The following is a 14508-nucleotide window of genomic DNA, read 5'->3' on the forward strand; positions in this document are numbered from 1 at the left end:
AATGAATCATAAAATAATTGTCATAAAAATTGAATGTACCTAAATTTTAAACAGGCTAATAAGTTTCACATTAAATTACAAAATAAAGCACTTTCTTTGAAATTCCATCTTCAATTAATTGTAGTTCCCTTTCCGTAGCAATCTTTTATTGCCTTTAATTATTTGTCGAGTCCAGGAAGGTCAAATCAATTGAATACGTGGATTTTTACATTTCAGCGAGTACATACGGTTTCATTTTCAACATATGACGTAGAAATTGTGAATACTATTATTTTCAAATATTTGTATATTACCATCAACACAATATTGTTTACATATTTGAAGTTTATTGCGAGAAAAGTAATACCTTTTCGTTGTATGTTGTAGAACCAAAGTTGTGCGAATTAGTCGTATGCACGAATCAGCATAAACGTATGGAGGATTTCCAAACAGAGTACAAGTCTTGTATAATACTGTACGGCATAATTTGAGTTGCCAGAGTTACATCTATTTTGAAAAAAAAGAGATCGTTATGTTAAAGTACCATCAATCATGTATTGCTCGCTAACCATCTGACACCACATTGATCGGTCATTTCTGAAATGAACGCTTGCGCCGCATATATGATGACACATGCATGCAAAGTATAGGTTATGTGTTGCTGTACTCAAGATAATAGACGTAAAATATGGCGATCATACTACTATACCGTTAAAATATCCGTCTGTCCGCGTGTTTATCTTAAGACTCACTTTAAGACTCAAACACCATCCCCAAGAGGATGGACTCTCATAGAAGTAATTGTCTTTTCAATATGGTTGTGTTATTTGTTTAGTAACTGCTCGCCGAATGTATACAACAATCGCCCATAAAGGTTCTTTTAGAAACACAAAATATTCGCCCTAAGTTGTGACAGTACGCTACTTAATGTGTTTGCCCAATCTTATATCAAGGATTTACGCTGCGCTCTTAGCCAACAGGTAACTTCAGATAACAGAACTTACATTTAATATAGATTTCAGAGGATGGATGTTAATATTTGTGCATGGTTCTTACAGATATTGACGTGACTTAACATGCATTCCGACAAAGTTTCGTCAAAAATTTAACAACATGCTCTTTATGTTTGACAAGTTTATTTTACCGTGAATATCCAAACAGATTAGAAACAAATAAACATGCGTGGCACATATCTATCAAGATCAGAAAGAAGGGTGCTCCTCATTACTTACACTTAATAATTTACAGTAAGATTGGTGTTTAAAGTTTAACAACTGTCTTATAGCACGTATAGGGATGCTTGTAACCATGTGTGTATATTAAACAAGTAGACTTTGGGAGTACATGGTTGCTATTAATCAAAGCGACTTCCATAGATAAAATTACACTAAACCCACAAATCCCCGAAGGCGCAGGTAAAGACAATATAAACTCGGCCTATCAAATAACTATAATTAGTGTTTAAATACGGAATCACATCTTATTCTTAATTAATAGCTCCTTTTAAATAAAAACCTTACGTTTGATATTAATACATTGTAACATATTCTGAGCGAAGTATGGGTGCAATAACTTGCAAACAACAATACCCATATCAGAATATTTACACATTACGAATACCATAGCGTGGGCACGCTTTATTACTTGCAATTTTTTAAATAATTTTTTTATGCTGATATGGTAAATGAATTCTGGGTCCGAGAGCTGAATATATCTCAGGTTAAAATCAAATACTGAAACAGTGGTTTCCATTTTGATTTACTTATTTATGAAATCCGCATATAAAACAGGAGTTACTTTCAAGCGCTCTCCTGAAACCCAAAGGAACTGTGTATCTTTGTTCAATGTTTTCGTCACCATTTCAGAACTCAGCCGAGATTAGGTCAAATAATCTCAGAATTTCTATACAAAATATAGCTTTCATATTGTTCTCAGTGTTAAATTATTGTCATATTAGGGAAACTGCCTTATCGTCGGATGATCATGTTTTATGGTTGAAACTAGTACACAAGAAGGCTATGTAGAATTGCTTTGCAAACTTGATTTAAAATTGGGATACGAACGTGATATAAGATTGGAATCTGATCACACTAAGGAATAAGGAAACGTGTTCCTTTCAGAGAGGGGCTAATTTTCAACAACCGATAATACTTATGGTAGAACTCCACTATATGATGTGAAAAATCAAATACCATACATCGGAACTATGGGGTTTAAGCAAAAAAAGAGATTGTTTAAATTAAAAGTCTCTATTTAGATGCACCAGAAAAAATAACTTGCTACAAAGGAAAACGTTTTTAACTAATATAATACTGCTATACTTGAATATCATATTTATAAATATTTAGGACATACAAAAAATATAAATGTTGCATTTAGGACCAACAACAACGTTTTCTGCCTCAGCTTTAAATTCAATTTCAATTTATTGATTAATTATTAGCTTATCATAAAACCGTTATAACCGCCAAAATGCTTCAAATCGACGGTTTCAAGGTAATAACCATAGCTTAAGACATTAAACTAGTGCATTGTACCATTGTTTATCATATATTCAACCAGGTGGTAAGCGTGTGGCTATGATTTTAATTAGTAAAACATCATTTTGAATGAATTTTTTTTTCAAATTATAACGATAATCAAATTATAACGAAAAATCATCTTCTCTGAAACAAAATCTCTTTCAAATATATACATGTATACATGTATATATTTCCAATCCGCCGTCCGTCCGCTCGCTCTTCATCTCTACCGAGGAGACGCTTGTCTGGTCGCTCGAAGCGGTTCCCACCGGATCGCCGAAACTCCGCTCCGCTGCTAGGATAAGGCGGTTCGCCATAATTAAGCCACAAGGGAGTCGCAAGGTTAACATTTGCGTAGCGGCCTTTGTGTGAGAAGCTGTTCCGGTAAACTGAATGAGTAGGATGTGGCTGCAGGTGGGCGGCGGCGGGATGGTGATGGAGCGTCGGATATACGCCATTGAAGTGAAATCTAGCGGGTGGTTCGTAGCCAGTACCAGGCGGCGACATCCTGTGGGTCAACGGCCGGAAAATGGCTGTGGGTGTTTCCGGTACGCTGACCCTGTTCGAAAGGCCGCTTACGAAAGGAAATTTAGTTGCGATGTTTACGTGAGAGTTGTGTTGGTTTGATTTCCGGTACTCCGATCTTGTCCGGTCGAGGTACTCTCCGTGCGGATACGGGGACCGTCTATCGTGTGCCGCCCGGGAGCCGTCGTATCCTTCCTGCCGAAACTGGAAGCTGCAAGGCGCCCTCTCGTGCTGCACGGCTGTAAGATGAATGGTATCGACTGGATTATGTAACGCATGTTTCTTTCTGTTCTCCAGTGTAAGTGGTGTATCGTCGGGATGAAATGTCGTCTGCTGAATGTCCAACCTCGTATCCGCTTGATCACGCTGTGCTAAGGGATGAAATGTCGTCTGTTGACCTCCTAAACCCGTATCCCCTCGCCCACGCTGCGTATCCATGGGATGAAATGTCGGCTGCTGACTCCCTATGCTCGTATCTCGTTGATCACGCTCGGCGATAAGTGTGTCTAACTTCATGCGTAAATCCATCATGTTAATTTCTGTTTTCACAATTTATCTAGATTGAACTTGACCGGTACGAAGTTGTTTACCACTATCGACAAAGCGGGGGTTTGGGGGCGGAAGCCCCCGATACTAAAGAAATATATAGGATAAAAGGATTATAAGGTGTTGCGTTAGTTGTTATGTGTTAGGTGTTAAGGGTTAGGGTTAGGGTTAGGGTACGCTGTTTGATGTTAAGTGCTGCGTACCGGTAAAGTTCAATCGTCCCCACAATTTCATCTTCGATTCCGTCAGTTTCAGTGTTTGATAAGATTTTTTCGTTAAGTGTCTCTAGCATTTCCACTTTTGTTTCCAAAATTTTCAGAAGTGAGTTGATTTCTATCAGCGTTCCATTTTCTGTCTTTTCTTCGATTTTCTCCAGCAAAATAGCGATTGTGCGTTTAGTACCGTTCTTCTAGTGTAATCGGCACGGCACCAAAATGTAAAGACTTTGTAAGTTATAAGACGTTGTGTTCAGGTTCGTTCCTTTAATTCAACTGACAATAAAATAATAGGATATCACGTTTAAACAACGTTACATAAAGTGGCGCGGCGTTACGGCGGCGTTACGTTAACGCGCCAAAACCGCGACAAGCTATTTCCATGAAATGGTCTAATTCAACGCAGAAAATAATTTTCTGTCTGGAAATGTATATATCTTGTAATATTTATACAGATGCTGGGTCAAAAAATAACACGATACTCATCTCGCGTGACCTACTAGCCATCGACCAGTTAGGATCGAAGACTGAAATCTTCACGGAGTAAAGGGCATTTTCCCTGCAAAGTTCACGGACCTAGGTACCAAAATTCAATAAAACGTATGAACAAATTCTTACCGTTCTTGCCGTTACATTATGCATCAAAACTGTCCAGCGCCGTTTGAACCTTTGTTTACACACGAGTGATTGCATTGGTCCAATGCGAAGGTGTGTCTTTACTACTGAAGATTTCATTCATTAATCGTGTGTGATCGTTGACTAGTAGGTCACGAGAGTTGTGTATCGTGTAATTTATAAAAAATTGACCCAGCATTTGTAAGAAAGATTACAAGATAAGTACATTTCCAATTGATTAAGTGATGGCTGTTAAAAGCGCTGCAATTTTTTTTTTGGTGATTTTGAGTTGAAAACCTTGTTAAAATATATATATATATATATATGTATATTTGATAGTGAAATAATTTTTTTCAGAGAATCATAGCCAAACGCTAACCACCTGTGTATTAAACGCTGACGATAACATGTATTACTCACACAGAGTCAATACTACTATAAGGTATGCACATGTATGAATTAATTGCACATTGTTTCATCAGAATATAGGTACACACTATCGACATGCAAAATACTAATATTCCACAAGATTAAGTTTAAATTATTAACTATAAATTATTACGGATTCTTAGGTAAATGCGGTGTTTCATAAACATGTCGACGATGTATATTCTTTCGTTCTGTAAGGTCAACAATTATATTGAGGCTGTCCTCAAGGGAGGCGTACCATTTCTAATTGACTGCTTAGCGACCTTTCATGTATCTTATAGTTGTGAAGAGATAAATAAAACAGCAATACATATTCTTAGTGGGCGTGTTTGTTCTGGTGTTTTGGTGTTGGAGTGTATGATGTAAATAGATTAAACGATAACATAACATTTTTAGAATGACGTACGTGAGAATGCGATGAACGCCTACGTTTTACTATTTATTGTGTCTAGCACTTTTAAGGAATTAACTGTACTTTACAATCTCCTAATAACATTGATAAATATTGTCAAAGTTATTGTAATATCAATTATCCATTTTATTAAGACAATAATCATTTATATTTTTTATACTTTGTCGAACTTTGAATTAGTTAAGGTAAACATTATTATCAGTAGACTGAATTTTAAATAATATATAATATTTTAACATTTTAAGTTCAATACATAAATCACACAAATATATTATTTGTCATTAGTCAAATAAAAATGTTATAAGTCATTAGTTTTATGTTACTAATTTAATAATTTCACCATAATACCTTCAACATTTTTTTGAAAACAAGCTATATAAGAATATGTAAATGACAAAAGCGCAAGCAAACTATTGATCAATTTGACGTTCTGATCCATATTTGTAAAAACTCATAATAACATGCATTATCAAAATGCAAATTGCGTAGAAATATTTTGGTTGCCATAAGGTAAAGGTGATTTAAAAGAGTTTATTATTTGAAATACAGTTATTACAATCAAGAATCATATATATGTAAACACATCTCGCAAAACAAATCAAGAGGTACTTACTCGGAGTATTTTAATTTAGCAATCGGACTAAGGCAGGGGGAGAAAACATCGCCGAACTTTTTTCTCTGTTCGTGGACGATCTTGAAATGCTTTAACAAATAAGACATAATGCTGGAATAAATATGCAAGACATACAAATGTATGTTTAATGATACTTCTGTTTGCAGACGATATGGTTATTATATGTGAAACACCGGAAGACCTGCAATTGTCTATCAATCGTTTATATGAATATTGTAATACCTGGGGTTTGCAAGTTAATATACCGAAAACTAAAATAATTGTTTCCGCAAACAAGGAGCTACCAAACGTAATGTGCGGTGGGTATATGGTAACGAAAACATAGACATTGTGAACGACTCTATGTATCTGGGTGTAACACTTAATTATACAGGGAACTTCAATCTTAGTACTAACACTTTGCGTGCTAAGGGCTTAAAAGCACTCAGCGTATTGTTGTCCAACCTGAAAACTTATATTTGTAAACCAAAGGTAGCTCTTCAGTTATTTGATGCCTTTGTGTCTTCAATTATCACATACTCGTGTTAAATATGGGGTTTCTCAAGGTGTAGCGAGTTGGAAAAATTGCACCTTAAATTATGCAGCACCTTAAACTCTGCAAAGCTGTTCTCAGAAAATAAACTTCAAGTGTAGCCGTTTATGGTGAACTAAGTGATTCCCGTTGAATGTTAACAGATATTTACGTATTGTAAAATATTGGTTTAAAATAACTCATGCGAAAATATTATATTACGATACATATTGGAAGATGGTCTAATTGCCGTAAATGATAATAAATTGAACTGGTTTGGGAAGGTGAAGGACGTACTATCTTAATACGGATTTAATTATGTTTGGTCTAATTATTCACAAATCAATTAGGTTACTTTTTGTCTTTGTTTAAACAAAGAGTTATTGACGAATCCTTACAAGAGTTGAATTGAGATATTAATGATAATATTGTACTTATTGTATACAAAGCAAAAAAAAACCCACCGCCCTTTCGTTTGAATCATATTTAGAGACGATTGTTTCAAGAAATTTAAGAACAGCGATTACGAAAATACGCATCTGTGCACATAACCTGAGAATACGGACTGGAAGATATGATAGATTGGAACACAACATGCGACTCTGACAATTATGTGACATCGATAAAATAGAAGATGAATAACACAAGTGTTGAAATGTTCTAAATTTGCACAAATAAGAGAAAACTACATTAAAATTTATTATAGAGACATACCTAGTATGTTAGAACTCACAAAATTATTAACTATAGAAAATAATCAAAGCGCTGAAGGCACTGAAGTTTTTCACTATTGCATAATTTAAGACGCAATTTGTTTTTTTAAATTAATAAAGTTTGAAATGAACACAAGCCATTCAAATTTATAAAGAGTGTGTCTTAACGCACAGGTCGAGATGTGTGTGCACTTTTTATCATCCTATTTGTTTTATCGAGATATCTTAGACAAAATAACAACAACATGACCCTTTTTGACGTTCTAAAAGCATAGAAAGTATAATGAAAATAGTAATGAGAACTGAATATAAAAACAATTTGCAATCACCGTCATATTTAATGAATATTGTTGGAATATCGAATACCTGTCTCACTAAAAATAGAAATTCATGATGGAAATTCCCTGTACAAAATTTTTTATTTTTGACGCCATATACAAATTTAAATATACAATAAGATAGTTGCTGAAAATAAATAATAAATAAATCTGAGAGCAATACTTATATTCACGAATAAGGTAGTCATAAACAAAGCCCTGTTGACCCGTACTGTGTTGTTTATGCATTACTTGTTACCCTAAAAGTTCACACGGTGTTAACAAGTCTGACCTAAACATGCGTATAGACCACTAATGCGCTTTTTCGGCAAAGCTGTTTAACCCAGCTTTTCACCTTAAAAGACTTTTACATAACGCCAGCAGACAAGCATGAATATATTCGACTATTTCAGAGGCTGATTCGAGATAAAACCTCTGAACTTTGGCTACGTCACTGTGTCTGTTCTCATCGTAAAGGATGTAGCATTGTTCAGTGAAAGGAATTCCGGACTTCTCTCTGTATGTTCAAACGACACAAATTACACTAATGTGTGGTTTTACAAAGATAACACACATTTCATGCTGTGAAACTGCGACTTACAAGTGAAAATAACACACAATAGTTAAACTTTTGTTTTCAATAATTATTTGGAAACGTAAATATCAACCTTAATTGCAAAGTCAGCATTTACGCCGAATTTATTTTCAAAAGATATTTTTTGTTATATTTAGTTGTATTTTATATTCGGTGTTAGCGGTTATAATGCATTTTTGTTGTTGTCTGTAGTATATATTTAGTTATTGGTGAATTCAGGTTCAACGTTTTATAAATTGAGAACTGTGAATATAAGCAAACTTCACCTTCTACTATTGCGTTGTTAGCACCCGTGAATACAAAAGATCGCCGCTATCTGTTGAGAACAAAATAACGTTTCCCAGACATATCAAATATAACCCCGCTGCAGTAGCATGCACTATGAACGAGGTTACGCAACAGTCGCGTAATAGTGAATTGGACATCCCACTATACTTGTTTATAAGCAGTAGTTTTATTTTCCCGCATCTATTAAAAGCCTCAGATTATGAATGACCTGTGCTGAGCAAAAATACTACGTCATTAAGACGAAGCAGATAGTGGAATATTATAATCATTCATACACATTCTCTTCCGCGACACGTATAATACAAACATAGTGTCTTTTTTTTATACGAGCCGTGTAATAATATTCCACTTAATACGATATTTACATTATGTTTCCATTTGTGAATTAATATAGTTGCAGAACTCAAACCTCTTGCATATATTACACAACTCTTTCTCACGCGGATACGGCATATGCTGCAGATGCGGCAGTTATGTGGTTTATCGTAGTTAAGAGAAAACGTTTAGTACTAACCTTATTTGTTCGCAAGCGAACAACTAAAAATGAAATGCTAAAGTTAGGAAAGTTTAATTCAGAAGCACTCAAAAATTCGTAATCATTATACCAATAATAATGTATAATTAACTATAATTCAACTATATATTAGACAAATTCAGCCATTATGGGATATATTATACATATACTGGAATTTTTAAAGTAATATTACTACTCAAATTAACGAAAATTTCGTACATTTCGTAAAATAAAGCTAAACAATTAAAAATCTTTGTTCCTTATGGCAATTGCCGAAATTTCAACACCAGATGTGGTCTGGTAAAATAGATGTTTGTGGATACAAAATGCTCGTTTTTATTATGGTTTTAACATGGTACCATTTGAGTGTTCGTGTGTCGTATGAATAGATATATTCGCAGGAAATTAGCATGGAATTTATAGTGGTCACAAATAAATAAAAACGAGCATTTTGTATCTACAAAAATCTATGTAATCATACCACATCTAGCGTTGAAATTGTGGCTATTGCTATGAGGAACATTGATTCTTTAGGTCTTAACTTTATTTTACGAAATGCTTTACGAAATTTTCGTTGATTTTGAGCGTTATACAGACTTTAAAATGTATATTAAATACATTATGACATCATGTGATATGCTAGCTAAAGGAACTTCAGCGAACACTTTATATAGTGTAGACAAACCTGTACGCTGAAGTGAACTCCATATCGAAAGTTAACTAGAGTCGTAACATATTTATGTCACGCTATAAATCAGTTAATTTGCAGTTTATAGAGAAAATGCCAAAGAAAACAGGTTCAGGGAAACAAATTCAAACTCACGACTAACATTTTATCTTTTTCTTGTCATTTAAGTTGAAAGATACCTAAAATGTCTGTAATTAATAAACAGCGTGTGATTTGGTCGACATTGTTGCTTTGTCACGTGTCTACGAGAGTAAGCAATCGGATACATTCGGAACGACCTTTTCTCATAATATTTTCGTAAACATTACGATCGTTTTTTACAATACACTATATTATTCTAATTATTCTGGCGTAAATTGCATACCGATGTCGTTAAAACTTTCGAATATGATATTAATTAAACTGTTCGTTCGTTACATATTGTTATCTAGCAGGTGTTCATTCAAAAATAAAAAGAGATAAGTAGATGTACCTGATGTAGGTAAGTACTTAATGAAGTTCCTGACTGCATGTAAATGCAATATACATGTTACGGAGAATCAATTGACGTTTCCGGTATCATGTTTTAAACATTGCTTCTCGAGATATAATAGCGCGAGAATTCGAGCGTTTGAAGGGTTAATTTAAGTTTACTTTCAATAATTTGAAAGAAAAACAGATAAATGTTATAGCCAGCATTGTCAACGAAGTTGACTGTATGGCTATTTTTCCGACAGGATTTGGCAAAAGTGCTTGCTATATACAGCCGTCCCTTATAGTGAAAAAACATGCATAAGAGACATTTCTATGCCATTGTTGTGTCTCAACTAAGGACTCTCATGAATGACCAGGTTCGCCAGTTGGCTAGCATCGTCATTAATGCTGTTATATGTGGTCCTGATACCAGTGCAGAAGAAAAGAAAGGTGGATCAAATAGTTTAAATTGAAATATATATGAACATATGAACTGTTCTTACCCCACCAGTATTTATTTACAAATATATAGGAGAGTAAGTAAAACAAGAGATTGCCAAGCAATATGGTCCCCTACCGGTGAAACTCCAATATTGTCAGTTTTTAAAAAAAAATATTTGTTGCCATAGTAACCAGAATTCTTGACGTAGGAACAAAATGAAATGACGTGCATAATCTCCATATTGCCATCTATCCATCTTTAATGTTTCAAAAAAAAATACGAAGAACTTTTAAAGTTATCGCAGGATCCAGAAAAAGCGTGACGGACAGATTGAATGACTGACTTACTGACTGACACACAGAGCGCAAACCATAAGTCCCCTCAGGTTTCACCGGTAGGGGACAAAAATAAAGTAGCAGTACATTTGAGTAACAAATAATAGTGTTTGGATTAAAAAAACTTATTCAGCTTTGCAATCGCATTTAACAGATCCCTCAAAGTGGTATTATGGGCATTTTCACTGTTGAATTGTGCTGAAAGAATTTACAGGTTGAAATAGTTATTTAAAATGTGGTTACTGAGCAATTATCTGCAACTCATCTTGCTACTAGTTGTTTATTAAAAATATATTTTATATACGATATTTTACATGACTCACCCATTTCTCTAGGCCGAAACGATCCGTAAAACAAAATTGTGTCTTTGTGTCGTATGAACGAATCTGCACTAAAACTAAATTTAGGTTCACATCGTAAATGCATGATCAGTTGTCAAACGAAAGTACGGTTGATATTCAAATGAATTGTTTTTTTTCTTTCCGTAATATTGTTTTTAAATGTTTTATTATGTTGATGCTGCATTAACAAATATAAGTGTATGAAGTGAAAACACCAAAAATAAACAACGGTTGCGATAGACACCTATAAACTGTTAGATGCTCATAATATCACTTTAATTTTCTTCTAATATAATTACAATTAGTTTCTATATCTCATTTGAAATGGTTATTATGCTTCTAAAGAGGGTTGGAAGATGGGACTATCATTTTTTTCTTCCCTGAGATTCTGGACATCGATAGGTGGAGATTTTTTTCAGGAAAGCAATGTGTATAGGGATAATATGCCACTTTTAGTTATAGATGCAGATCATCTACTTCATTCTTGGTAATTGCATTAGCTATAGTTACTTAAAACACAATTACTTCCACATACATCATTTTCAGTCAGTCACCCGCTTTGAATAAATTATTTTAATATGCATCAAACACTATGGAAAATGACAAGGTTATAATGAATATGTTGAACACTAAGTAATTGGGAGGTACAATCCCCACTATGGAGCATGAGCTAGGTTTTAAGAAATAAATTACCACATTCTCTCAAATGCGATTGCAATTAAATGCACTAAAAAGTTTATAATGCCTACTCGGTTGCTAGAATATGTATTTTTGATAATTGATGTTTTTGTTTTAATTAAACTAAGCATTTTACTTATTTAGGGGTGACGAGTTCAGACCAGCATTTAAAAGAATAGTTGAGCTTAGAAGATTGTTCACCAATGTGCCAGTGCTGCTTTTATCAGCCACATGCACTAACAATGTACGTCTTGCTTTAATCCAGAAGCTGCATATCCAACCAGACATTAAAGTTGAATGGGAGTTTTTAGACAGGTATATAAACATGCATTTGCAAATACAATATTTGTAAACGATTCATAATTTCAAAAATCCTAACACATTTACAGTGCATAACTGTATTGCATATTTGAGACAAATACTCCACATTTGGTTCATAAAGGGCAGTATATATACATGCAGTAGATAGATATAAAGTTCAAGACTAAGTAATTTTTCCAGGCCTAGCATACCTATGGAAATCAAGTGTGAATCTGGGATGTATTTCACTGCCATGACATGGTATTTAGACCAGATTATTCAAAGGGGCAATATGGCTGAGGAAGCTGTTATTAATGTAACGTATGTACAAAAGGTTAGACAATAATGAGATAAAACAATAACAATTAATACTTCCTAATGTACCCAAGTAACATGTGATGCACAAATATTTGCCTCTTTGCCGTAGCAATTATTTCGGGAAATACCTGCTTATAATGTACAATAAATCTACAAGGAACAACATTAATTTCTAAGAAATAATCAAGGGTATTTTATGAAAATGAATCATTTCAGTATTTCATAAACATGATAAGAATATAAGAGTGATTAATGAATTGAAAATATACTTACTTGAGAATAACATATTAATGAAGCATAAACTACATTAAGATATAACACAGGACCCTTCAAAATGCTATATTGTGTATTACAAGTGTAATTTACTGCCAGTGGGATCACTCAGATGGCAAGACTTGCCTTGGACATAACGACTCACCTTGGTAATGCAGCTGATACAAATGGCTACAGTGTGTAAGCTGTAACATTCTGGTATGTGCAACAGTGATCTTATGTCAATCCTGGAAGAGTTTACAAAATCAGATTCTTGTACAAGATTCCTAATTTCCCCATTTAATCAATTGCATTTGGAATTGGGATAAACATTCCAGATATACGGTTTTATAATACACTGGGGGGGGGGGGGGCACCGAAAACATTGGGAGATTATTGGCAGGAGGTCGGAAGCTTATTGCAGCCTTTCCTCATTGTTCTAAAAGCATCATAGTTTGTGTTAGTCACTTGACGCAATATGGTCTCAACCAAGGCAGTAGGTTTCTATGGAGAGTAAAAATTGGTACTTAAATACATTGCTTAGCATACCTTTTAGATGATTGCTGACTATGCTTTTGCTTGGTTGATTTTACAACTTCATTTTACAAAAATGTAATTTAACCTTACTAATCCTACAGATTTTAAAGATAGTCATGCTCATAACTTACTTTTTCTAACCTGTGCTTAAAAGTCTTTTGGAATTATTGACTGAGTATTTAAAATGTTGTGATATTGGTATTTTAATGTCTCTCATCAAATGTTAACATTTTCTTTATATTTTCTTACACTTATTTATAATAATAGTTTTCAATATAGGTAACTGTAGACAGGTCATCCTTACATGTTACTGTAACAAGTTTTCACTCATATTCTTAAATATCAATTTATAGTGCCAAAACATGCATTTACTGGCACTGAAATGGAATTAGGTAATTAAAGTCAGTATACAATTTAAGCAACAGTTTTTAAGCAAATGAACCCAGGGTTCTATAAAGAGTAATGTACTCAATGATACACTTCAAGCTAATGTTTCCACATAAGCATATACAGAAGGAATACATTAAATAACTTTATGTTACCTTTACATGCTGTTTGGGTGTACTGGTTTTCTTTGGAGAAAAGCATATTCGTTTTGCTGCTGACGATGGTGAAAATGATACAGGTGACTGCGAATTGTTACACTGATCCTTTACAAAAAGTCCAGAACTAAATAGTTTCCTTTCTGAGTTAGCAATTTGAGATTGTCATTTTTTTACTTTTTGAGACATAACAGTCACTTGATTTATATTTTTTTAAACAATCACCACACACATTTCTTCCGGGTGTTAGTTTCACATCAAAAGTTGTCTTCGCTCCCTCTGCTATCATGAGGTTCATCCCATGGCCATGAAGCTTACTTGCAACACTTCTTGTATTTTTCAAAGAGCATCCACATGCTCTGCACTGCTCCATAGTTGCATGAAATGAATAAGGGGCTCGCCCTGGTCCTGAAAGTCTTGATTGACATCTGCCAACTGTTGGCACTTGCTCTGTCAAAATCTGACGCCTTACACATTTTCCATGTTGACACATGCATGTTCAAGTTCCAGTGTATTTCCACTCAAAATCAATCCAATTTTCCATTTGCATCGAAGATTTTTCCAATAACGATGAGGATACTTCTAATAACTAGTGACTGTTTTTTGTTAGATTCACACAAAATCACCAGTGAAGTAAAACTCCTAGAAATGCCATTTCTTTTCAATCTGTGTTTGTAAAAAAACTGAGCACATGTTTTGTTTCCAAAAAATAGATTGAGTTACATCGTGAAAACTCACGAGAGTATCATTTCCAAAATGTCGTCCATGGTGTTGATTTCATTCACTGTTTCCGAATAAAGCAGTATT

This window comes from Dreissena polymorpha, chromosome 1 (genome assembly GCF_020536995.1).
Source record: "Dreissena polymorpha isolate Duluth1 chromosome 1, UMN_Dpol_1.0, whole genome shotgun sequence".
Classification (NCBI taxonomy): domain Eukaryota; kingdom Metazoa; phylum Mollusca; class Bivalvia; order Myida; family Dreissenidae; genus Dreissena; species Dreissena polymorpha.